Below are 24,790 nucleotides of genomic sequence, written 5' to 3'. Positions count from 1 at the left end.
ATGATTTTTAAGTAATTAATTTGCATTTTATTGCATGACATAAGTATTTGATCACCTACCAACCAGTAAGAATTCCGGCTCTCACAGACCTGTTAGTTTTTCTTTATGAAGCCCTCCTGTTCTCCACTCATTACCTGTATTAACTGCACCTGTTTGAACTCGTTACCTGTATAAAAGACACCTGTCCACACACTCAATCAAACAGACTCCAACCTCTCCACAATGGCCAAGACCAGAGAGCTGTGTAAGGACATCAGGGATAAAATTGTAGACCTGCACAAGGCTGGGATGGGCTACAGGACAATAGGCAAGCAGCTTGGTGAGAAGGCAACAACTGTTGGTGCAATTATTAGAAAATGGAAGAAGTTCAAGATGACAGTCAATCACCTTCGGTCTGGGGCTCCATGCAAGATCTCACCTCGTGGGGCATCAATGATCATGAGGAAGGTGAGGGATCAGCCCAGAACTACACGGCAGGACCTGGTCAATGACCTGAAGAGAGCTGGGACCACAGTCTCAAAGAAAACCATTAGTAACACACTACGCCGTCATGGATTAAAAATCCTGCAGCGCACGCAAGGTCCCCCTGCTCAAGTCAGCGCATGACCAGGCCCGTCTGAAGTTTGCCAATGACCATCTGGATGATCCAGAGGAGGAATGGGAGAAGGTCATGTGGTCTGATTAGACAAAAATAGAGCTTTTTGGTCTAAACTCCACTCGCCGTGTTTGGAGGAAGAAGAAGGATGAGTACAACCCCAAGAACACCATCCCAACCGTGAAGCATGGAGGTGGAAACATCATTCTTTGTGGATGCTTTTCTGCAAAGGGGACAGGACGACTGCACCGTATTGAGGGGAGGATGGATGGGGCCATGTATCGCGAGATCTTGGCCAACAACCTCCTTCCCTCAGTAAGAGCATTGAAGATGGGTTGTGGCTGGGTCTTCAAGCATGACAACGACCCGAAACACACAGCCAGGGCAACTAAGGAGTGGCTCCGTAAGAAGCATCTCAAGGTCCTGGAGTGGCCTAGCCAGTCTCCAGACCTGAACCCAATAGAAAATCTTTGAAGGGAGCTGAAAATCCGTATTTCCCAGCGACAGCCCCGAAACCTGAAGGATCTGGAGAAGGTCTGTATGGAGGAGTGGGCCAAAATCCCTGCTGCAGTGTGTGCAAACCTGGTCAACACCTACAGGAAACGTATGATCTCTGTAATTGCAAACAAAAGTTTCTGTACCAAATATTAAGTTCTGCTTTTCTGATGTATCAAATACTGATGTCATGCAATAAAATTCCAATTAATTACTTAAAAGTCATACAATGTGATTTTATGTATTTTTGTTTTAGATTCCGTCTCTCACAGTTGAAGTGTACCTATGATAAAAATTACAGACCTCTACATGCTTTGTAAGTAGGAAAACCTGCAAAATCGGCAGTGTATCAAATACTTGTTCTCCCCACTGTAGATTGCAAAATAGTTGGGAAGAGATTTTTGATGTACCGATTCCATAGCATAGTGTTTATGAACTGATGCGCAAAACGACGCCGGATTCAAAACTTCGTATTTTTCAATTTAATAATAATAATAAATTATTATACAAAATTCTTGCTACCAATAGAATGTTATTTATATGGGGGATACAATCTTCCCAGCTCTGCAGATTTTGCTGCAAAGAGACAGAATCATTAGATCATTTGTTTTGGTACTGTCCATTTGTAGCTTGTTTTTGGACACAGGTCCAGGAATGGCTAAAGGATTGCAATATTTACCTGGAGCTAACCCTGCAGATAGCACTACTGGGTGATCTGAAAGTCATAGTCAATCGATCAATAATATAATAATACTTTTAGCAAAAAACATTTGCATAAATTAGCATAACATAACCCACCAAAAGTAGCCATTGAACCGTTCACGCTAGAGACACCAAACCAATGTTCAGGCTATCCTGTCTTATCCTATCCTATCCAATCAATCATTCAATCAGTCAATCAACGTTTCCATCTAACTACTTTTTCAACTATAAACAGTTGCTACCATTACTACTGCAGTCACTACCACTACTTTAACTTATTTCCCAACCATAAATACTTTAAAACAAGCTAGCAAGCACAACCCATTTTCTTCAGGAAATGTACTTTTCTAGTTATTATTCCATGTCTTACGCCCACTCTAGAGCTTAAACGATTTAAGCTATTAACACGAAACCAACTTCCAAAATATGCAGACTGACCCAACTTAAATTGCTTGAGAAAATATTTTTGATAGCATTTTACACTTTTTGTACTACAATAATATTTAAATGAGCTTGCTCTGACATCTTGCTCTGACATGATAGCTACATCACATTACACGTAAGCGTGATGTATTTAGCTAGCTACAGTATCATTTCCCTTTCATCTGTGGTATCATAGCTAGCCTGGCTTGCTAGCATTATCAAATAATGTTGCATAACCAAAAGTTGCAACTAGCTAGCTAGTACCAGCTATCTACTTAGCTAAAGTACTCATCAATGGATGTAATCCATTCCTGGCCATCTGGAAATATTGTTGAAATGCATTGGAAGTTTGCACCAACTTTATGGATGCCCATTTTCACTCCTATTTGCCGAGGTAAACATGCATGTGTTGCACCGATATGCAGACTTGACAACATTGTCCACAAACTTCACATGGAAGCTAGGGGCGGAACACAATGTGTTGTCTCTGGGCAATTGGGCATCATTGGCAAAAGTGGGCATGTAAGTAATCCATACCCAACCCTCAAGTAAGTCGTGACGATCTTACTTACAAAACTCAGTTTTGGACTAGACTGACTTTATCACCAGAATTATCCTATTTACACTCTGTAGTCAATTTTGACACTAGAATAAATGTTTCTGACTCATATCGATGCCACATAGGCCGTTTTCTACGAGATAAGTTATTTATTGCCTTCAGTTGCTCTTTAAATAGGCAACATTTTCTCTCATTCTCATGGCAAAATGTGAAGAACAGCATGAGATGAGCTATAAAACAGCACATTTGTCTCTCTGTCCCATGGCAAAATGTGTAGAATTGCAGGAAAGTAGCTTTAAACCTGCAAAAATGTCTCTCAGCCTCATGACAAAATGTGTAGAATAGCATTGTATAAAATTCAAAATGTTCTCTCTGCCCCATGGCAAGATGTGTTGAAATGCAGGAAGTTAGCTGTTTTCATAAAAAAAATCTGTTTTCCTATTCTATTTTTTGGGGGTTGGGAGGGCCTCTGGAGGTAGGTGCCCCGGGGCCCCAAATGCGGTAGTCCGGCCCTGGTTAGTACTGGTCTAGTCTGGTCCAGTCTGGATGACTCAACCAAGACAGTGTTGTCGTTTGCCCGCTGATTTGACCCCATCTATGACATAGCTTAGGATGACACTGGCCTTATAATAGAACATTGAAATGTAATATCAGTGATGTAGTCAGGTCACAAAAAGTCTGAATCATTACGTTCTACATTTTTAAGGCTAAATAGATAATACAGCTATCTAACATTTGCTGCTGTAGCTAGAATCTTGAGTTATGCAAAAGATAGATATTTTCTGATAACAAGGTCACAACTGGTCGAGTCAAGTCCAAGTCACCAATGGTCGAGTCACGAGTCATGGAAATCGTGACTTGAGTCCAGTGGCGGTCGGTGCCATTTAAGATGAGGGAGGACAATTTATTTTTTATGAGCATGGCCTTATTTCTATTACAACATATTGGATTACTGTCATTCATATTCCATTCACCCAGCTCAATATAACATTGATAGGTTTAGGCTACTACAAGATACTAGAATTGTCCCTATACCCATTATGAGGTTGCTACAACCTAGCCTACAAATGAAAGTTTACAAAGTAGGTGCACAGGTTGAGAGAAGAGTTTAAGTAATCAAGGTAACAGACAGTGACACATTCACTATTGCCTGCATCTAGCTGATCTTGGGTGTAATCATTAGTTCAACAGTTGCAAACGAGAGTTTCTATTGGACAAATTCAGTTATGTTTATCCCCCTTTCGTTCCGTTTGTTTCCATTTAAGAAATGTTTCTCAATAGAATCGGCGGATTGAATACACCCCTGATCACCCTCAAACACAGTTCACTTTCATTGCAACCACATACATTTACATAATTTAGCAGACGCTCTTATCCAGAGCGACTTACAGTTAGTGAGTACATACTTTTTTTCATACTGGCCCCCCGTGGGAGTCGAACCCACAACCCTGGCATTGCAAACGCCATGCTCTACCAACTGAGCTACACATACAAACAGCATGATCACTTTGCTCGTCCTCTCACCTTTTCCCTTCACTTGTGGACTTCAGTGCACAACACAACAGAGGTCTGTGACCAGGTGAAAAAACCTTTCCAAGCCAAACCTTCATACCATAACCGCTAACTGCTACACACAGCCTACATTTTTGTCACCATATTAGCTAACATCACAGTCAACATAGCTAGAACTAACGCGTTAGTAAACCTGCTACAATCATGCAGTACAGTGTACGGTAAGCAGTTTAGCAGTTACAATGGCGGCCCCGGTTGCAATACATGTATAAAAACAAAAGCTTACTTTTTTATGGAAAGCCAACTAGCTAACATAGCATCCATCTCTGTTTGAGCAGGGTGTTTGAGTAGGCTAAACTAGCTAGCTGCATTCGCTAGCTAAGCAAGTGAAAGTGAAAAAAATACAACGAAATATAGCTCTTTCTCTCTCTCTCTTGCATCTCCGTCATTTTTTAATAAATTAAATAGTTTAAAACTGTTCAACTATTGATACTTTTGAGACCACTGTCTCCAGAGTGGCGCAGTGGTCTAAGGCACTGCATCGCAGTGCTAGCTGTGCCACTAGAGATCCTGGTTCGAATCCAGGCTCTGTTGTAGCCGGCTGCGACCGGGAGACCTATGGGGCGGCGCACAATTATCCCAGGGTAGGGGAGGGAATGGCTGGCAGGGATGTAGCTCAGTTGGTAGAGCATGGCGTTTGCAACGCCAGGGTTGTGGGTTCAATTCCCATGGGGGGCCAGTATGAAAAAATGTATTCACTAACTGTAAGTCGCTCTGGATAAGAGTGTCTGCTAAATGTAAAATAACTTTTTTAATTTTCTGAAATTCACAATTTTAGCTTTATTTCAGTTCTACCTCAATTAGGTTTAAAATGTAAAGCCAGGCTTCAAGTTCGTGGAAAGTTCATCCATAATTGATAATAGTTTTTTGGGTGATGATTACAGTTGTGTCATTGCTCTACAAAGCAGAAAGGCATGTCTTTGAAATAGAACTGTGTTGCATTATGCTGCCCCGATTATCTCATTTAAATTAATATTGTTAAACAAGCTGCACAGAGGACATTGAGCAATAAGAGAAAAGGCTCAGAACTGAGGTCTGAATCAAAAAGCAATGATCTTCACCAAGATGAACAAAAGGTCAGATGACTTCTGCAGTTTGCATTAGTCAACTTGTGGATTTCCCAGAAGTGGCAACTATTCAGCAAAGTGTTTTTAGTCAGCCAAAAGACATTTCCTCTAGCAGCTTTCAATGTATCATGTTTTACCTACATTGAGCCCTACGCCAGCTTTGTCCCTACACAGAAAGGATTAGTAACTTTATTTGCCATATAAAACATTGAGTTACAGTAAGAAACCCTGAGACAGCTATCTACGGCATATAGACTACAACTCGGGGGATCCACAAGGGTCTTCATGCCTGGTTTACAGCTGCTAAGTCGGGGTCAGATATTACTCATTGGTTTACTGTAACTGCTGGTTAAGATTTGATTCAGTAAGTGCCCGCATGTGTTCTGCAGGCCTTGAAAGCATTTGTTGAATAAGCATAGCAAGACAGGATCAAGAAAGGTTGTTCCTTTACATGGTGTGATAGCTGATACTTTGGTCTATCACAATGTATATTTGAAATTTTGAAAGATATTCATGAAAAAATTGTCCCGTCTTTCAAGAATCCCTGAAGTAATAGTAATAGAATGACTAGATGTAAGTAGACTATAAAATACAAAAAATATCGAACAACTTGATAGATGTAGCTATGAAGACTACAAATAATAGTAATCTGGAACGACTATGTAGGTAGAGGATAAATAACAGTCACCTAGATAGATACAAATGATGTAATATGACAACTCTATCCATGTCCTTAGGAAAATATATCACTATAGAAGTGAAACCTTTGAAAAATAACACTGCAAATAATTTTCTTTGTCAAATGTGCAGAACACTTAACCGTGAAATGCTTTCTTACAAACCCTTCCCAACGATGCAGAGTTAAAATAATAATATACATATTTTAAATAGTAGCACAAGAGGAATAAAATACACAAGAATGGAGCTATATACAGGAAGTACCAGTACCAGATCAATGTGCAGGGGTACGAGGTATTTGAGGTAGATATGTACATGAATGCAGGGTAAAGTGACTAGGTATCAGGATAGATACTAATAAGAGTAAAATAAAGCAGAAGCATATGATGAGTGTAAAATTGTGTGTATGTGTGTTTGTTTTGTCGGTATGCACGTGTGTGTGTGTGTGTGTGTGTGTGTGTGTGTGTGTGTGTGTGTGTGTGTGTGTGTGTGTGTGTGTGTATGTAGTGTATGTGAATGTGTGTTGGTTTTGTGTAAGAGTGTCAGAGTAGTGTGTGTGCGAGTGTGTACAGTGCATTCGGAAAGTGTTCAGACCTCTTCCCTTTTTCCACATTTTGTTACGTTACAGCCTTATTCTAAAATTGATTAAATACATGTTTTTCCTCATAAATCTACACACAATACCCCATAATGACAAAGCGAAAACAGGTTTTTAGAAATGTTTGCACATTTATTAAAAATAAAAACAGAAATACCTTATTTTCATACGTATTCAGACCCTACTTTTCTAGTTACTATTCTATTTCTTCCCTATGTACCCTTCCCCAGATCTGTGCCTCGACACAATCCTGTCTCAGATCTCTACGGACAATTCCTTCGACCTCATGGCTTGGTTTTTGCTCTGGCATGCACTGTCAATTGTGAGACCTTATATAGACAGGTGTGTTCCTTTCCAAATCATGTCCAATCAATTGAATTTACTACAGGTGGACTCCAATCAAGTTGTAGAAACATCTCAAGGATGATCAATGGAAACATGCACCTGAGCTCAATTTCGAGTCTCATTGCAAAGGGTCTGAATGCTTATGTAAATAAGGTTTTCCTGTTTGTTTTTTTAAATAAAGTTACAAAAATTTCGACAAACCTGTTTTCGCTTTGTCATTATGGGGTATTGTGTGTAGATTTATGAGGAAAAACATTTATTTAATACATTTTAGAATAAGGCTGTAACGTAACAAAATGTGGAAAAAGTCAATGGGTCTGAATACTTTCACAGGCACTGTATATAGTTTTGTGAGTGTGCATGGAGTCATTGCAAGATAAGGTCAGTGCAGATAGTCCGGTTAACCATTAATTAACTATTTTGCAGTCTTATGGCTATTTAACAGTCTTATGGCTACTTATGCCTTGTGGATAAAAGGTTTCTCAGAGCCTGTTGGTCCGAGAGCCGATGCTCCGCTACCGTTACCGGACGGGCTATGGCTTCGGTGGCTGGAGTCTTTGGCACATTTTTCGGGCATTCCTCTGATACCGCCTGATATAGAGGTCCTGGATGGCAGGGAGCTTGGGTCCAGTGATGTACTGGGCTGTCCGCAATACCCTCTGTATTTACATCAACTTTTCAAAGCACTGGTAGTGTGTTCAGATTTCGATCTCCTGAAGTGTGCGCAGAACCATGTAAACACGAGCGCGGCAAGTATGCATGCATGTCGTACATGCATTTTCATATTGTGCGCATGCTTCAGGTGATAGAAATCTGAACACACTACCAGCGCTTTTAAAGTTGTGGTAATTATACTTTCCTGTGGATATACACTGAGTGTATGAAACATTAGGAACACCTGCTCTTTCCATGACATAGACAGACCAGGTGAATCCAGGTGAAAATTATGATCCCTTATTGATGTCACTTGTTAAATCCATTTCAATCAGTGTAGATGAAGGGGAGGAGACAGGTTAAAGAAGGATTTTTAAGCCTTGAGACAATTGAGACATCGATTGTGTATGTGTGCCATTCAGAGGGTGAACAAGCAAGACAAAATATTTAATTGCCTTTGAACAGGGAATGGTAGTAGGTGCCAGGCGCACCGGTTTGAGTTTGTCAAGAACTGCAATGCTGCTTGGTTTTTCAAGCTCAACAGTTCTACGTGTGTATCAAGAATGGTCGACCACTGAAAGGACATGCAGCCAACTTGACACAACTCTGGGAAGCATTGGAGACAACATTGGCCAGGATCCCTGTGGTAAGCTTTCAACACCTTGTAGTCCACGCCCAACAAATTGAGGCTGTTCTGAGGGCAAAAGGGGGTGCAACTCAATATTAGAAAGGTGTTCCTAATGTTTTGTAAACTCAGTGTATTGTCTCACATTCCTACCTGCAAAAGGACCAACCACAAAGTAAGTAAAGACATCCTTTTACTCAACATTCTGGCTTGTAGAGGTCATGATAGGAAGCTTTCCTGATTCAAATGCTCATGTATGCCCGATGTGGAATTCAACGTTGGGTTTTCAGGCTAAAATGCCCCATATACGTCAATTACAACTTGAAATGTATACCTCGCCGGTGACATATTTAGTGTGCAATATGATGGTGGAATCATTATTGTACAGTATTTTACTTATTTATTTATCATTAAAAATAAAAAACTGAAATACAGTACCAGTCAAAAGTTTGGACACAGCTACTCATTCAAGGGTTTTTCTTTATTTTTACTATTTTCTACATTGTAGAATAATAGTGAAGACATCATTACTATGAAATAACACATATGGAATCATGTAGTAACCCAAAAAGTATTAAACATATAAAAATATATTTTATATTTTATATTCTTCAAAGTAGCCACCCTTTGCCTTGATGACAGCTTTGCACACTCGGCATTCTCTCAACCAGCTTCACCTGGAATGCCAAGAAACACAAGCAATGGACATTAGACCGGTGGAAATCCGTCCTTTGGTCTGATGAGTCAAAATTTGAGATTTTTGTTCCAACCGCCGTGTCTTTGTGAGACGCAGAGTAGGTGAACGGATGATCTCCACATGTGTAGTTCCCACCGTGAAGCATGGAGGAGGAGGTGTGATGGTGTGGGTGTGCTTTGCTGGTGACACTGTCTGTGATTTATTTTGAATTCAAGGCACAGTTAACCAGCATTGCTCCCACAGTATTCTGCAGCGATACGCCATCCCATCTGGTTTGCGCTTAGTGAGATTATCATTTGTTTTTCAACAGCACAATGACCCAACCCACCTCCAGGCTGTGTAAGGGCTATTTGACCAAGAAGGAGAGGATGGAGTGCTGCACCAGATGACCTGGCCTCCACAATCACCCAACCTCAACCCAATTGAGATGGTTTGGGATGAGTAGGACCGCAGAGTGAAGGAAAAGCAGCCAACAAGTGCATTTCAGGTGAAGCTGGTTGAGAGAATGCCAAGAGTGTGCAAAGCTGTCATCAAGGAAAAGGGTGGATACTTTGAAGAATCTCAAATATAAAATATATTTTGATTGTTTATCACTTTTTTGGTTAATACATGATTCCATATGTGTTATTTCATAGTAATGATGTCTTCACTATTATTCTACAATGTAGAAAATAGTAAAAATAAAGAAAAACCCTTGAATGAGTAGGTGTGTCTAAACTTTTGACTGGTACTGTACGTTATTTACATAAGTATTCAGACCCTTTGCTATGAGACTCGAAATTGAGCTCAGTTGCATCATGTTTCCATTGATCATCCTTGAGATGTTTCTACAACTTGATTGGAGTCCACCTGTGGTAAATTCAATTGATTGGACATGATTTGGAAAGGCACACACCTGTCTATATAAGGTCCCATAGTTGACAGTGCATGTCAGAGCAATGAGGTCGAAGGAATTGTCAGTAGAGCTCCGAGACAGGATTGTGTCGAGGCACAGATCTGGCGAAGGGTACCAAAAAATTTCTGCAGCATTGAAGGTCCCCAAGCACACAGCCTCCATCATTCTTAAATGGAAAAAGTTTTGAACCACCAACACTCTTCCTAGAGCTGGCCGCCTGGCCAAACTGAGCAATCGGTGAAGAAGGGCCTTGGTCAGGGAGGTGACCAAGAACCTGATGGTCACTCTGACAGAGTTCCAGAGTTCCTCTGTGGAGATGGGAGAACCTTCCAGAAGGATAACCATCTCTGCAGCACTCCACCAATCAATGGCCAGGCGGAAGCCACTCCTCAGTAAAAGGCACATGACAGCCCGCTAGGAGTTTGCCAAAAGGCACCTAATGGACTCTCAGACCATGAGAAAGAAGATTCTCTGGTCTGATGAAACCAAGATTGAACTCTTTTGGACTGAATACCAAACGTCACGTCTGTAGGAAACCTGGCACCATCCCTACGGTGAAAAATGGTGGTGGCAGCATCATGCTGTAGGGATGTTTTTCAGTTGTAGGGACTGGGAGACTAGTCAGGATTGAGGGAAAGATGAACGGAGAATAGTACAGAGAGATCCTTGATGAAAACCTGCTTCAGACTGCTCAGGACCTCAGACTGGGGCAAAGGTTCACCTTCCAACAGGACAATGACCCTAAGCACACAGCCAAGACAACGCAGGAGTGGCTTCTGGACAAGTCTCTGAATGTCCTTGAGTGGCCCAGCCAGAGCCCGGACTTGAACCAGATCTAACATATCTGTGGAGACCTGAAAATAGCTGTGCAGCAACGATCCAACCTGACAGAGCTTGAGAGGATCTCAGAGAAGAATGGGAGAAACTCCCCAAATACAGGTGTGCCAAGCTTGTAGCGTCATAACCAAGAAGACTTGAGGCTGCTGCCAACAATGCTTCAACAAAGTACTGAGTAAAGGGTCTGAATACTTATGTAAATGTAATATTTCTGTTTTTTATTTTTAATAAATGTGCAAACATTTCTAAAAACCTGTTTTTGCCTCGTCAATATGGGGTATTGTGTGTAGATTAATGAGGAAAAAAAACTATTTAATCAATTTTAGAATAAGGCTGTAACGTTTCATCAGACCAGCTAATCTTGTTTCTCATGGTCTGAGAGTCCTTTAGGTGTTTTTGGCAAACTCCAAGGGGGCTGTTATGTGCCTTTTACTGAGGAGTGGCTTCTGTCTGGCCACTCTACCATAAATACCTGATTGGTGGAGTGCTGCATAGATGGTTGACCTTATGGAAGGTTCTCACATCTCCACAGAGGAACTCTGGAGGTCTGTCAGAGTGACCATCAGGTTCTTTGACACCTCACTGACCAAGTCTCTTCTCCCCCGATTGCTCAGTTTGGCCGGGCGGTCAGCTCTAGGAAGGGTCTTGGTGGTTCCAAACATTATGCTGTATTGTGTGTAGATTGATGAGGAAAATAAGGCTGTAAGGTAACAAAATGTGGAAAAAGTCAAGGGGTCTGAATACTTTCCTAATGCGCTGTTAACATCTTGATTCTATGTTTAGCGGAGAGCTTTTGTGAATAAAGTGAGGCAGAAGTGAAAAAAAGCTTCTAACGATGCACTTTGGCTGCTCTACGAGTGATCTGGATCGCTCGTAGATGTGCAAAGGTTTTAAAAAGTCATATTACTAACGAAGGCTCTGGGAAACACCTTGGCTACTAAACATACATAAGAAGGTTCTAACGATGATCTTAACGCTACGAAGGCTCTGGGAAACGAGGCCCAGTGTTTGAAACCCTAGGCCTATTGTATTGCCTATTTTTTGTTGAATTCTGGGTAGAATGGATAGAATAGCTGTTGATGACTTTGCAAATGCTCTATAGGCATACACTTAGTTTGGACTCATTAAAACTCGTTTTTCAACCACTCCACAAGTTTCTTTTTCACAAACTATAGTTTTGGCATGTCGGTTAGGACATCTACTTTGTGCATGACACAAGTAATTTTTCCAACAATTCTTTACAGGCAGATTATTTCACATATAATTCACTGTATCACAATTCCAGTGGGTCAGAAGTGTACATACACTAAGTTGACTGTGCCTTTAAACAGCTTGGAAAATTCCAGAAAATGATGTAATGGCTTTAGAAGCTTCTGATAGACTAATTGACATCATTTGAGTCAATTGGAGGTGTACCTGTGGATGTATTTCAAGGCCTACCTTCAAACTCAGTGCCTCTTTGCTTGACATTATGGGAAAATCAAAAGAAATCAGCCAAGACCTCCGAAAAATAATTGTAGACCTCCACACGTCTGGTTCATCCTTGGGAGCAATTTCCAAACGCCTGAAGGTACCACGTTCATCTGTACAAACAATGGTACGCAAGTATAAACACCATGGGACCACGCAGCCGTCATACTGCTCAGGAAGGAGACGCATTCTGTCTCCTAGAGATTAACGTACTTTGGTGCGAAAAGTGCAAATCAATCCCAGAACAACAGCAAAGGACCTTGTGAAGATGCTGGAGGAAACGGGTACAAAAGTATCTATATCCACAGTAAAACGAGTCCTATATCGACATAACCTGAAAGGCCACTCAGCAAGGAAGAAGCCACTGCTCCAAAACCGCCATAAAAAGCCAGACTACGGTTTGCAACTGCACATGGGGACAAAGATTGTACTTTTTGGAGAAATGTCCTCTGGTCTGATGAAACAAAAATAGAACTGTTTGGCCATAATGACCATCGTTATGTTTGGAGGAGAAAGGGGGTTGCTCGCAAGCCGAAGAACACCATCCCAACCGTGAAGCACAGGGGTGGCAGCATCATGCTGTGGGGGGTGCTTTGCTGCAGGAGGGACTGGTGCACTTTACAAAATAGATGGCATCATGAGGAGGAAAATTATGTGGATATAATGAAGCAACATCTCAAGACATCAGTCAGGAAGTTAAAGCTTGGTAGCAAATGGGTCTTCCAAATGTACAATGACCCCAAGCATACTTCCAAAGTTGTGGCAAAATGGCTTAACATTTACATTTACATTTTAGTCATTTAGCAGACGCTCTTATCCAGAGCGACTTACAGGAGCAATTAGGGTTAAGTGCCTTGCTCAAGGGCACATTTACGTCATTTAGCAGATGCTCTTATCCAGAGCGACTTACAAATTGGTGCATTCACCCTATAGCCAGTGGGAAAACCACTTTACACTTTTTTTTTTTTTTTTTTTTTTTTTTTTTTTGGGGGGGGGGGGGTAGAAGGATTACTTTATCCTATCCCAGGTATTCCTTAAAGAGGTGGGGTTTCAAATGTCTCCGGAAGGTGGTGAGTGACTCCGCTGTCCTGGCGTCGTGAGGGAGCTTGTTCCACCATTGGGGTGCCAGAGCAGCGAACAGTTTAAGGACAACAAAGTCAAGGTATTGGAGTGGCCATCACAAAGCACTGACCTCAATCCTATAGAACATTTGTGGGCAGAACTGAAAAGGCGTGTGCGAGCAAGGAGGCCTACAAACCTGACTCAGTTACACCAGCTCTGTCAGGAGGAATGGGCCAAAATTCACCCAACTTATTGTGGGAAGCTTGTGGAAGGCTAACCGAAATGTTTGACCCAAGTTAAACAATTTAAAGGCAATGCTACCAAATACTAATTGAGTGTATGTAAACTTCTGACCCACTGGGAATGTGATGAAAGAAATAAAAGCTGAAATAAATCATTCTCTCTACTATTATTCTGACATTTCACATTCTTAAAATAAAGTGGTGATCCTGACCTAGGACAGGACATTTTTACCAAGTTTAAATGTCAGGAATTGTGAAAAACAGAGTTTAAATGTATTTGGTTAAGGTGTATGTAAACTTCAGACTTCAACTGTATATATGAGTGATAAAGTGTGGTCACATTTCATTTGCTTTAAACCTACCATTTTGAATAACTTTGATAGCAACAGTGAATCTATTTAGTTTTTAAGTGGAGCTTTCAAAAATATTTGTCATTATGGCACATTGGTAATAGTCAGTGACAAATATTATACCTAAGCAGGGCTGGGCTTTGTTAAAACCCTTGATGGGAGACCAAAGGCTGTATCAATTCTCCAGTAGAAGGTGCTGCCCAGCCTATTATTTTTTTTCTGATAGTGGATATAATGTTGAAGATCTGACATTGTTTTAAAAGTACTAATTCAACATATTTATACAAGGTGAGTCTATGTTGAAATTTGGTTACCATGGTGACATAATCCTGTGGTTGAAATTTCACTCTCAAAACAACAGTTAAAGTTGATAACTTTTTTCAAATCCAATTCAATATCCATTGTATTGAGAGACTGCTGTGACTTACCCAAAATGCAGCAACCTTCACAAAGTATGATTTACATATGATTTGCGAAGCTTGGCTTTGCAGAGAATTCGGTGGTACAGCGCCAAAACGTGCTATTTATTGTTATGGAGCGCATGCCAAAATGGTCCTTAAAACGATTGTAAAGTTTAACCTGGCTGTTTGCATTACTTTAAACATTTGCACAATAGACTTACTGCATATTATTTGTAAGCCTATTGTAAGTTAGTGTGACAGTGTCAGTTAGTGCCTTGTGCGTAATTACGCACGTAGGCCTACAAGAGTTTGGGAATCGTTTTTCTATTGGGATTTTCAGAAGCTTGTATCACCGTTTTTAACTCCAGAGGTCATTCCATTATTGCACATGCTATAGCACTTGCACACTCCAAAACGAAATGTTATCAAATTATACATCTTGTTGATAATATAAACTATTGATAGGCCTGTGTGTTATTGAAAGTTTAAAATAAAGTTCCTTTGTTCAGGCTATCATTAAATATCGTCAAGTGCCATTTATTTTAATTAAAGAATTTGACCTCTCTCTTCAAGTTCAAGATTAAACTTTATTTGTCCCAGAGGGCAATTGGTTGTGCAGAAGGTGAGCACATGAGCCAGAAAAATCACATGGATCACATGATGCTGAATGCAATGGGCTAGTACATCAATTAATGGGTTGACAGCTATCAATACAGATATATACAATAAAGATTGACATTAGCAGCAACACAATGCTTGATAATGAAATGTATAAGCTGACTCAATAAAAGCAATACATTCAATCACGAGCGCCATGTAGGGATTTCACATTGTGCAAAGCTGAAAGCCCCGCCAATATCCACCTGTCGCTGGGTATCGGAAGAAAAGGGTCTGTGATGTTTTGGAAAATGTGCATACCCCGTTTGGTGTATTGGTCGAGAAAGACAGACATATGCTACTTATGAGGAGGAGGTGGGGACGAGGAGGAGGCAGTCACCAGCAAAACCACCTATTTACAATCAATGAAATGTATTTATAAAGGCCGTTTTACATCAGCAGATGTCACAAAGTGCTATACAGAAACCCAGCCCAAAACCCCAAACCGCAAGCAATGCAGATGTATATGCATGGTGGCTAGGAAAAACTCCCTACAACCACAGTCACCTCTCTCGCTCTCTCGTAGCCTACACACCTATCTCGCGCTCTCCCTCTCCCTACACACGTATCTCGCGCTCTCCCTCTCCCTACACACGTATCTCGCGCTCTCCCTCTCCCATCAGTAGCCTAAATCAATAGAGGGTAATCCCCGCCATGTGAGGAGTCGGCTACGGTTTGGAGGCGGGGTGTTTTTCATTAAAATCCACTGTCGGTGCTATAAAAAGGGAAGTTACAAGCCGAGTGCAACTTAAACATAGGATCGTAGCGCAAAAGGGACTGAAGTTTTAGAAGTCTGACTGAGGTTTTATACACTATAGCCTAAATATATTAGGCGTTCTGCTATTATTAGTCGGCATGAATACAGTCAAATATCTGAAAAATGCGATTGTCTGTCTTATTTTACTTCCTCGCTTCCTCGTGGCAGCGATAATTATGTGGTTTCTCGATTTTCTGTTCGTAAGGAAGAGGGTCTTCTTCAAAATGAAGGAACAAGAAGGAAATATTGTCGACCCACCATTATGTATTTCAGATTCGAATCGAATGTTCAGCTGGGAGTCACTCAAAGCCGTTTGGCATGGCCACAAACTGGACTTTTTAAAATCGGCGCACCTTGGATATGTAGCGCCGAACACTGAAGTTGTGGAGCTTCGCGATCAGAAACGCAGCCGGATTCTTAACTATGCCAAAGACAAGAGACCGCTCATTTTAAACTTTGGCAGTTGCACCTGACCACCGTTCATGACACGCTTGAAAGCGTTCCAGCGTGTCATGGAGCAATACGCGGATATCGCAGACTCTGTCGTTGTATATATAGAGGAGGCGCACCCGTCGGACGGATGGATGAGCTCTGACGCTCCCTACCAAATTCCCAAACACCGCTGTCTCGAGGACAGACTCAGTGCAGCTCAAATAATGAACCGTGAGGTCCCTGGGTGCATTGTTGTCGCAGACAGCATGGATAACTTGTCCAACGCCGCATATGGAGCGTATTTCGATAGACTTTACATACTTCAAGACGGAAAGATTGTCTACCAAGGAGGTAGAGGACCGGAGGGCTACCGCATCTCTGAGCTGAGGGACTGGCTTGAACAATATAGACAAAGTGTTGGAAATTCAAGAAATGTCATTATTCATGTGTAGAGTTAGGGTTTGTATGCAATTTTAGACGTCAGCATTAAATAAGTTATGTCTCACAGAGCTGCATTTCATACAGTGCAACCTTTCAAGAGTTGCGGCTCCAATAAAGCGTCACACAGGGACACAAGCATTTTCACTTGTTGTTTACTAGTGTTGTTTACTAGTGATGTAGGCTGTCTAGGCCTATCCCAATGGTTGCAGAATAGCCCATTTTAGTTATAGTTATTATTTTGACACTGGACAACTGAGCATTTTATGTAATCTAGATGATCACCTGTAAGGTTTAAGTTGTGAAGGTTTATTTGTGAATACAAGTTATTCTGTGTTCCAATATTTGTCATGTTCTCTTTATCCTTATAGTGTGAATGTTTGTGTGGAGAGTGTTTGAGGAAAGCGTTTTGCCATGACCAAGTTTTTGCCAGTATTGTTGTGAAGTTCGGTTTTTAAAAGGTTCCGCACCAGAAAACCGATACTGATGTTTTAATGCTGAAAATGATGGTTGTGTGAAATATATTTTTACTTATTTTTTTATTTTGTAAATATGGTAAACTTTTTACGGAGATACTTTTTTAATAAAATGTCTTATTCTATACTCATCTGGAAAATAACATTATTTAAAACATTTCGCTCATTGCTGAAGGTGAATTCATTTAGGATGATGTGTATCGTATTCATTTAGGATGATTAAACTGCGTGGAAGTCATTTTGTAACCTAAAGTCACATTTAAAATCATGGTAAGGTAATTACGGAGTAGATAGCCTAGACTCGCGCAACAGACTCCCTCCCCAAACTCAGAAGCTGTGCGCAATAGCCTGCGGAAACGCAGTTACTACTGGGTAAACCACTAATTGCTTCCATGAAATACAGTAACCTGTGCCTGTTGAAAAAGAGACGTGTTTTTTAATCAAATTCACAGTCAGAAACTCAAACTATTAGCATCACTGGAAATGTGAATTACTATTCAATAAATAGGCCTATATATCAATGTGTCCAATAATTTACCATTTTGTACAGGAAATGTCCAAACAAAAAACATTCTTAAGAAATCTAAAAGTCTGGATATTGGGCTAAATCTAATTTGATATACATTATCTGCTAATTGAATTTTCAAACGGAGTATTTCCAATTGCAAAGCAGTTATTTTTAAGTCTCTCCTTAAATCTTTGAGCATCCCCCAGTACCACCAATAGAACAGTTTCAATTTCTTTACTGAAACTTAGGTAACACTTTACTTGAGACCCAGCGTCATAACACGTTATGACAGGGTCATAACCATGCCACAATATGTCATAACAGCTGAGATAACTTGTCATAACACATATTTAGACCAGTTTTGACATACAGTATATTGCGATATTTTGTGACTGGTTATGACACCTACATAAAACTGTAAAAACCTACCACAGGTAGTTATTTTATGGCTGGTTATGACACCTACATATGAATGTCAAAACCCACAAAACCTACCACACAAGGCAAAATATTCCATTACACCATAGCCTAAGTGTCAACAATATGTTTATGATATAAAAAACATTGACCATGTTAAATTATCATTGTAATTGCGCACACATGGCTGTCTGACATGCACCTGCCCTAATGCTCTGTTGCTGATGACTGGGATGAATGCAGGAGGAGATTTCAAGAGCAGGACAAGACACTCTCTTTTTGATTGATGACTGATATAAGGGCATGTATAGGATAGGCCTATCTGGCATTATGATGGTCATAATGCTTCTTGACAGTGTCATAAAGTGTATTTTCTACAAGTAAGTTCTACAGTTAAAATATGATGAACAAAACATGACTATAAACAATTCATTACAACAAAAACCAAGGATTTAAGAGAAACTTTCAAACGAAAAGAAACTTATAGGAAGGGGAAAAACAAAATTGAATAAATGTGGGTTTTGACACTCTTATGTAGGTGTCCAACAGCGATTTTAGCATGTTAAACTTGGTGGGGCAAAAAAAATAATATCTGGGATGCATGCCAGCAAAGCCACTACCCAACACAACACTAAACAATACATTAATTGCACTATAACGGTGACAAATGATGCCCACAAACTGTTAGGGCCTACATAAAGCTGTCCCAACAGCAGTCCCAACACCTTACCACTGCTACACCTGGCTATCAGCGGAGCCTTGTCTGGCAGCGAAACAGTTCATTCACTGCCTTTAAAAAAAACATAGCTGATATGGCTGAATTGCTTAAACAAATGTGGTTTCTACTGATGTACAAACAATGGTATAAGGGGACGACAAGCGGATAAGAGGCAATCCATTATTTCGATTAAGACAATGAGCGAGCCAGGACGGACGTAGTCAACATAATATTTGTTAAGCACTTTTGAAATGTACAGCGACAGAATTCAGAACATGGGCCATTCTTACAGTGTTCTCCCTGTACACCAAGTCAGAACCATAGGATAAAGAAAGGGGGCATATAAGCAGACAATGAAAGCTCTTACAATATTCGATGATTACATTTCTCAAAAACAGGTGATAGGCTACATCTCCTGGAAAGAGGAGACAGAGGGCTGTGTGACAGAGGTTTAATCCTTGATTTATGAAACCTGGGATGTATACGGAGGGTGCGGGGCAACAGAAGATGAACAGCAGAGGGGCTAAAGATCATTGAAAAGGGCTGATAAAATGGGGGGGAAGTTTGCGGGACTCTACCCGGATGGGCCCTCTTGTTCACCCGGTTCAACGTCACCATCTCCTACCGCCCGGGGTCTAAGAATGTTAAGCCGGATGCGCTTTCACGCCAGACGAAAGCGGGGAGCCGGGTCCGGTGGTGGACCGCCTGTCAACGATACCTGGAAGTGGTCTTGAGAACAGTGGACCAAGCTCTCTTCCAGGTACGCCGACAGCGGCGGACGAATATCTGGGCAGAGGATATGTTGACCTCTTCTTCTTGCTCCGGCAAGAGCGGGGGCTGATAACCCACGGAGCACTCGAAGGGCGAGAGCCCAGTGGCCGAGCAGGGAAGGGTGTTTCGGGCGTACTCCACCCACACGAGTTGCTGGCTCCAGGTGGTGGGATTGGCTGAGACAAGGCACCAAAGAGTCGTCTCCAGGTCTTGATTGGCACGCTCCGACTGGCCGTTGGAGTGGGGATGAAACCCGGAGGACAGACTGGCCGATGACCCAATGAGTGTGCAGAACGCCTTCCAGAACCGGGACGAGAACTGAGGACCACTGTCGGAAACCATGTCCACTGGAAGTCCATGGTTCTGGAAGACGTGCTGCACCATGAGCTGGGCCATCTCCTTGGCAGAAGGTAGCTTGGGAGGGGAATGAAATGGGTGGCTTTGGAATACCTGTCCACCACCGTGAGGAGAGTGGTGTTTCCATCAGACGGAAGGAGACCAGTGATGAAGTCCAGGGATATACAGTGAGGGAAAAAAGTATTTGATCCCCTGCTGATTTTGTACGTTTGCCCACTGACAAATAAATGATCAGTCTATAATTTTAATGATAGGTTTATTTGACCAGTGAGAGACAGAATAACAACAAAATAATCCAGAAAAACACATGTCAAAAATGTTACATTGATTTGCATTTTAATGTGGGAAATAAGTATTTGACCCCCTCTCAATCAGAAATATTTCTGGCTCCCAGGTGTCGTTTGTAGAGGTAAAGAGCTGAGATTAGGAGCACACTCTTAAAGGGAGTGCTCCTAATCTCAGATTGTTACCTGTATAAAAGACACCTGTCCACAGAAGCAATCAATCAATCAGATTCCAAACTCTCCACCATGGCCAAGACCAAAGACCTCTCCAAGAATGTCAGGGACAAGATTGTAGACCTACACAAGGCTGGAATGCGCTACAAGACCATCGCCAAGCAGCTTGGTGAGAAGGTGACAACAGTTGGTGCGATTATTCGCGAATGGAAGAAACACAAAATAACTGTGAAACTCCCTCGGCCTGGGGCTCCATGCAAGATCTCACCTCGTGGAGTTGCAATGATCATGAGAACGGTGAGGAATCAGCCCAGAACTACACGGGATGATCTTGTCAATGATCTCAAGGCAGCTGGGACCATAGTCACCAAGAAAACAATTGGTAGCACACTACGCTGTAAAGGACTGAAATCCTGCAGTGCCCGCAAGGTCCCCCTGCTCAAGAAAGCACATATATATGCCCGTCTGATGTTTGCCAATGAACATCTGAATGATTCAGAGGAGAACTGGGTGAAAGTGTTGTGGTCAGATGAGACCAAAATCGAGCTCTGTGGCATCAACTCAACTCGCTGTGTTTGGAGGAGGAGGAATGCTGCCTATGACCCCAAGAACACCATCCCCACCTTCAAACATGGAGGTGAAAACATTATGCTTTGGGGGTGTTTTTCTGATAAGGGGACAGGACAACTTCACCGCACCAAAGGGACGATGGACGGGGCCATGTACCGTCAAATCTTGGGTGAGAACCCCAAAACACACGGACAAGGCAACAAAGGAGTGGCTCAAGAAGAAGCACATTAAGGTCCTGGAGGGGCCTAGCCAGTCTCCAGACCTTAATCCCATAGAAAATCTGTGGAGGGAGCTGAAGGTACGAGTTGCCAAATGTCAGCCTCGAAACCTTAATGACTTGGAGAAGATCTGCAAAGTGGAGTGGCACAAAATCCTTCCTGAGATGTGTGAAACCTGGTGGCCAACTACAAGAAACGTCTAACCTCTATGATTGCCAACAAGGGTTTTGCCACCAAGTACTAAGTAATGTTTTGCAGAGGGGTCAAATACTTATTTCCCTCATTAAAATGCAAATGAATTGAAAACATTTTTGACATGCGTTTTTCTGGATTTTTGTTGTTGTTATTCTGTCTCTCACTGTTCAAATAACCCTACCATTAAAATTATAGACTGATCATGTCTTTGTCAGTGGGCAAATGTACAAAATCAGCAGGGGTCAAATACTTTTTTCCCCTCACTGTATGTGACCAGGGACGGTAAGGGACAGGAAGAGGTTTAAGGAGGCCAGCCGGAGCTTGCCGAGGGGTCTTGTTCTGAGCACAAACCGTGCAGGCGGCGACAAATGCGGACACATCCGGAACCATGGTGGGCCACCAAAATGTTGTTGCATAAAGGCCAAGGTCCAACGGGAGCCAGGGTGGCAGGCAAGCCCCTCGGGGCCCGAGGGTGTAGAAACGGGGCAATAGCGGCGTGAAAGCGCATCCGGCTTAACATTCTTAGACCCCGGGCGGTAGGAGATGGTGAAGTTGAACCGGGTGAACAACAGGGCCCATAGAGCTTGCTTGGAGTTGAGACGCTTGGCAGTGTGGAGATATTACAGGTTCTTGTGATCCGCCCCCTCTAACCAGTGTCTCCACTCCTCCAAGGCCATCTTCACCGCGAGTTGTTCTCGATTCCCCACATCATAATTCCTCTCCGGGGCGTTAAGGCGATGGAAGAAGGCGGCGCAGGGATGCAGCTTAAGGTGCAGGGCAGAACGCTGGGACAGAACGCTGGGACAGAATGGCCCCAACTCCGACATGGATCAATATGGGAGCAGTGGTGAAGTGGTGCTTAAGGTCCAGGAACGCCCGGTCAGCAGCTGGGGACCACGTGAACAGGACCTTGGGAGAGGTGAGTGCTGACAGGGGAGAAGCCAGAGTGCTCAGGATAAAACAGCGATGGAAATTGACAAACCCTAAGAAACGTTGCAGCTGCACTCTGGACATGGGTTTGGGCCAATCCACCACCGCTCTCACCTTTCCCGGATCCATCTGCACATTCCCAGCAGTGATGATGTATCCAAGGAAGGAGATGGTGGAGCGATGGAACTCGCATTTTTCGGCTTTAACAAACAGCTGGTTCTCCAGGAGATGCTGGAGGACTTGTCGGACGTGGAGAACGCGTTCTTGAGCCGAGCGGAAAAAGACGAGGACGTCGTCGAGGTAGACGAACATGAACCTGTTCAACATATCCCGGAGCATGTCATTAACCATGGCCTGGAACACAGCAGGAGCATTGGTCAAACCGAATGGCATCACCAGGTATTCATAGTGTCCACTAGCAGTGTTGAAGGATCTTCCACTTGTCACCCTCCCGTATCAGTATCAGGTGGTAGGCTTTCCGCAGGTTCCAGCCCACGATAGTACCAGCAGTCCAGTTGATAAGGGGATTGTGGCGCTGGAGCAAAGAAAACCAAAATACCACGGGAACCTGAGGAGACTTGATGAGCATGAACTGCGTGGTCCACTGACACTCGCAGGTTGATAGGAGTAGTGTTGTGGGTGACCCTGCCTACAGAGCGTCCATCCAGTGCTCTAACGTCCATGGGACTGGAGAGGGGCTGAGTGGGGATGCCCAGCTCAGATAACCAGGGTGTTGTCCATGAAACTCTCGTCGGCCCCAGAGTCAATGAGAACCCAGAGAGATTTAGACTGGTAGCCCCACAGCAGGATGGCATGGAGAGGGGTGCGGGTAAGGGGAGAAGAAAATGTATCCGTAAGGCCCACCAGAGTACTCATACCTACTGATGAGCCTGGTCTCTTTAAAGGACAGGTAGACACATTATTTATCTTCATATGACAAGGATTAAAAAGGATTTGCCAGTAGATTGTTGACTTGATTGATGATGGTGACTGCTAGCTAAGATTTTGAATGTAAAATGCTGACATGATCCATCCAATCAAAGCTACTGTACATATAACATGATTTGACGTCATTTTATCTGTGGCCAATGACCTTGAGCTTTCTAGGAAGGGCACTTCTAATGTAACTCTATGGCAGGACCCAAAGGGCTTGAATCTTCGATGTCTACCCTTACTAAGGACTTAGACTTGGTGGTGACGTAGTGTCCCCATGAGTGACAGAACACTGAGCCAATCACGGCGCAACGCTCCTATTTCCTGCTGGCTTGCCCCACCACCACAGAAAGCACTGAGCTAGGCTGAAACACCTGCATTTTGGAGCTGCCTTACTCAAGAAAACAATAAAGAGACCATGTTTGTATGCAGCTTTATTAATTCAATGATATATATATTTTTTAAATTTTTCGCAAACTGATATGTGACACGTATTAATGCAAAAATAACATGCAAAACAGGCAAGCCCCCTCCCCATAATTTTTTATTTTATTTGCAGAAGTTGTGGAGATCAAAACTGAATAACGGGTCATAACCAGCCATAAAAGAACGCAATATATGTCACAACAGGTGTAAATATATGAGTCATGACAGTGTTATTACCATATTATGACAGGTTATGACAAGTTATGTCAGCTGTTTTGACATTATGACATGGTTATGACTGTGTCATAACGTGTTATGACACTTGGTGTCAAGTAAAGCGTTGCTGAAACTTCTGTGCAACATGAAACGATGTACTGTGAAGTGTACAGTAGCTGCATATAAAAGAGCTTCAACAGTCATTTCAAGAATCAGGGATGCCGCACTGCACAACACCCCCCACACCCTCTCTCACACACTTTATCTCTCTCTTTCTCTCTCACTCACTCACTCACTCCTCACTCACTCACTTACTCACTCACTCACTCACTCACTCACTCACTCTTCACTCACTCACTCACTCACTCACTCACTCACTCTTCACTCACTCACTCACTCACTCACTCACTCACTCACTCACTCACTCACTCACTCACTCACTCACTCACTCACTCACTCACTCACTCACTCACTCACTCACTCACTCACTCACTCACTCACTCACTCACTCACTCACTCACTCACTCACTCACTCACTCACTCACTCACTCACTCACTCACTCACTCACTCACTCACTCACTCACTCACTCACTCACTCACTCCTCACTCACTCACTCACTCACTCACTCACTCACTCATCACTCACTCACTCACTCACTCACTCACTCATTCACTCACTCACACGCAGACAGACAGACACACATCAAACTATTAATTGACATCAGAGAGAGCATATTGTATCAACATTTAACTTTATTCTAAAAGTATGCTGTTTGATCCCAAGTCAAATGCACATATTCACACTTAAGCTGATTATCAAAGGGCTTGATATCCCACACCCTGTGTTCAATTATCTCGAATATGAAATCAAGTATCAATCATATAGAAAATGATTCTACACACATGCACAGAGTTCCATACTTGTCCATGAGTTGGGGACAATTTTCACAGTTACACAAAGACTTCAGTACCCATATTAGTCTCACTGTTGAGTTGGGTTCCCTGCACATGTTCTGAGGACCGTGATCTCATTAAAAGCCACTCA

At 42.3% G+C, this 24,790-nt stretch overlaps 1 protein-coding gene and 1 pseudogene across 2 annotated transcripts in view; one reads left to right on the top strand and one right to left on the bottom strand.

The window, feature by feature from the left end:
- LOC311103132 (transcriptional repressor protein YY1-like) overlaps nt 1–24,790 on the bottom strand; it is a 964,063-nt gene that overhangs the window by 135,520 nt on the left and 803,753 nt on the right. The window lies entirely within an intron of this gene.
- On the top strand, nt 15,765–17,146 carry LOC311102841 (thyroxine 5-deiodinase-like; annotated as a pseudogene). The gene has a single exon. The product of its transcript is annotated as a thyroxine 5-deiodinase-like (transcript).

The sequence above is a fragment of the Coregonus lavaretus genome (genome assembly GCF_964263955.1).
Source record: "Coregonus lavaretus genome assembly, chromosome: 27".
In the NCBI taxonomy this organism is placed as follows: domain Eukaryota; kingdom Metazoa; phylum Chordata; class Actinopteri; order Salmoniformes; family Salmonidae; genus Coregonus; species Coregonus lavaretus.
Note: the sequence above shows the minus strand (reverse complement) of the source record. Positions and strands in the feature narration are given on the sequence as shown.